Source organism: Ursus arctos, unplaced genomic scaffold (assembly GCF_023065955.2).
Source record: "Ursus arctos isolate Adak ecotype North America unplaced genomic scaffold, UrsArc2.0 scaffold_30, whole genome shotgun sequence".
Taxonomy (NCBI): Eukaryota; Metazoa; Chordata; class Mammalia; order Carnivora; family Ursidae; genus Ursus; species Ursus arctos.
In genome coordinates, this window is record NW_026622986.1 from 8,948,315 (window position 1) to 8,951,246 (window position 2,932).

Below are 2,932 nucleotides of genomic sequence, written 5' to 3' on the forward strand. Positions count from 1 at the left end.
TGCTGTACCAGGACTTTCTCTTTAGGAGGTGGAAGAGAGAAGCATAGTGTAGTTTCTGTTTTCAGAGTGTGGTTCAAGGACCTCAAATTTGAGGAAGTCATAGCACAGAGCAATTCATAAAAACATCATACATATCTCACCGAGAGGTGCAATTTAGGCACTTTGAAGGACCTGAGTTTCAGCTTTCTGCACATGAGAACAGAAGAACTCTGATTCGCATACTGGCCCAATTTACACAGTGCCCTCATAGATAAACAGTGGCCAAGCTGAGGCTATTCCGGAACTTCCCCTCCCTTCCCATGGCTGCTGGGGGATTTTTCTCCCCTTCCCCCCACGTGCGGACTCCATCTCTGCCTCAAGTCCCATTTCCCTCCTGCAGTTGCGGTTCCTACTTTGCATAGCGCTGACAAAAGTTGATGAGTACAATGTCCCAAAAGGTGAGACAAAGGCAAAAAGAAGGGGCAGGTCAGAGAAATTGTCCCTTTCAATCTTGGCTGCATCTGAAGGGGAGAGGGCTGCGGGAGCTGAGGGCATCGCCTTGCCCACCGATATGCCATGAGGGCATTATAGAGGCTCACCCCTTATTCCTTAAGGCAATCAGGTGGGGCCAGGGGCTCTAGGGCCTGTCCCCTCTGCCATCTCATCTGGGATGGGTGCTGCTGGGGCAGAGCTGAACTTAATCATACACCATGGGGTCTCTACAGATCTAAGGCACATCCCTAATCCACCTCCAGATGGTGAGTGAGGCCGAGCAGTTCCATCAGCCAGTAGCTGCAGTGACCCAGGCCCTGCTGGAGGAAAGGGTTTGTTTCAGGAACCAGAGGAGCATAGCCCAAGGCCAAGGAGAGTTAGCAGTGGGGGTAGGGCACGAAGGAGGCCTAGTGGTCCCTGAGCAGGGGGAGTCCGCCCTGAATCCCCTCCTCCACTGGATACTTTGTTCCTTGGGCTAATGTATCTTTTTAGTGTTGTCTGAGCTAACTGCTGTCACAGTGCATGCGTGTTCTGCAGATTAAAGCTTTGTCATTTCAAAAGACTTGAATATGAAAAAGTACAGTTATAACTGAGACTCACGGACATTAGCATAAGAAACAAGTGTGCCTGTGAAAGAAAAAAAGCTACTGGATTTTTTTTTAAGTGGCATTTCAACTTTAAAAAATTTTAAAGATTATAATAATGATTCTAAATTTATTACCCACATGTCTGTCTCTACAGTGTCTCCTCTGAAGGTTATTATCAGAAGTTTGGACAGATCATTATTCAAACATCTTAATTGGTAAATATGTATAGTTGTTAAAACGAACACCTACAGAAAAAAGTTAGGCTCATGAAATCAGCCTCAAGTTCCTCTTAACTTTAAAAATATCTTATTTAGGGGCGCCTGGGTGGCTCAGTCAGTTAGGCGTGACTCTTGATTTTGGCTCAGGTCATGATCTCAAGGTTGTGAGATCCAACCCTGAGAATAAGATTCTCCCTCTGCAACCCCCCCCATCATGCATGCTCTCTCTCTCTCTCTCTAGAAGACAAAACAAAACTTAATCTAAAGCTTTATTCAAATTCAGTATTTAATTATCATCTTCAAATACTTCATATTTTGCTGTTGTTATAATTTAAGAAAATAAAGAACATTTTTCACCAAGCTACATATAGGTATCCCCCAACTTATTCCAGTTTGTTCCAGTATTCTCTAATCATTATATTTAATGAATACAAAAAACATTAGAAAGCGGTGTCCCATAATCTGTTCATTAGTATAGAGCCCCATTTGGGATTACATAAAATCAATGTTCTGCCCCCTGCCCCCCACTGTTAATCATTTTGTTTCCATGAGTAAAGGAGTTCTGGTTTGCAAACTACAGTTCACAAATCCATTATTGTGCCAGCTTGTAGGTGGAGAAAACCTCAGGTAAACTGCAACCGGCTGCAACTCAACTTTAAAGTGCATTTTGTTGGATTCGAGCAGCTTCCAAAGAGCTGTTCTGTAATACACATCAGAATGGCTTCTTGAGTAAGTCCCCTTATGGTTGTGCACACGCTGGCTCAGGTGGTTTCTCCTTGGCAAGCTGAAACCTCACTTTCCCAGAAAGCTCCTAAAAAAGCAGGATTGCTTTTACAAGTCTGTTGCAACAAAGTCCTGACCAAGAGACAGGCAAGGAGTCTGCAAACTTTTTCTTGCCGTTCTTTCCTTCCCCAACTCCAGCCTCTTCCAGGACACCAGATCCAATCTTTGTTAGACTTTTTAAAATGTTTTTAAGTCAAACTTCCTCTTAATTCACCCCACCAGATGAAATCTGCTCTCCCATACATCCTGAACGCCAGAGCACCCTGCTGGGGCAGCCATCTCACCAGCTCCCTAAAATGCAGCTCTATTTGGGAGAGCTCTCTGTAGGAAGTAAGGCTAATACTTAGTTCCCAGAAGATGAGGTGTGGTTTTAATGAGCTCATTCAACGGGGTGGAAGCGGGAGTGGTTCCATGTTTCTATTTTTAAAATGTTTACAAAGATCATCCCTTATTGCTCAAAGACAACAGATGAGGGAGAGACGTCTCTCACGTTACCATTAGAGATAGTAATTATGGGCGACAACCTGGTTCCCAGAGAGAATGCTAGAGCCGTTTAGACTTCAGTTTTCTGCACACGTTGCCCCTCCCCAATCAGAGCGGCAAAGTTAGTCCCTCCCTCCAAGACCAGAAAAGTCCCGGCGCGCCCAGAAGGGCTTCTCCTCCCGGCAGCTGGGGACCCCTTCATCACCCGAGACCACCCGGACGGTTCCAGGGGTTGGCACGCACCCCGCATTATTCATGTCACAGCACTCCGGGAACTAAAATAAGGGGGGGTGATTTAGTGCGGACACAGTCAGGCAGCCTTGGCCGTTCTGTTTGCTAGTTCGGCTCACTTTTACTGATGGGCTCAGCTACTTGTCAATCACTTTTTTC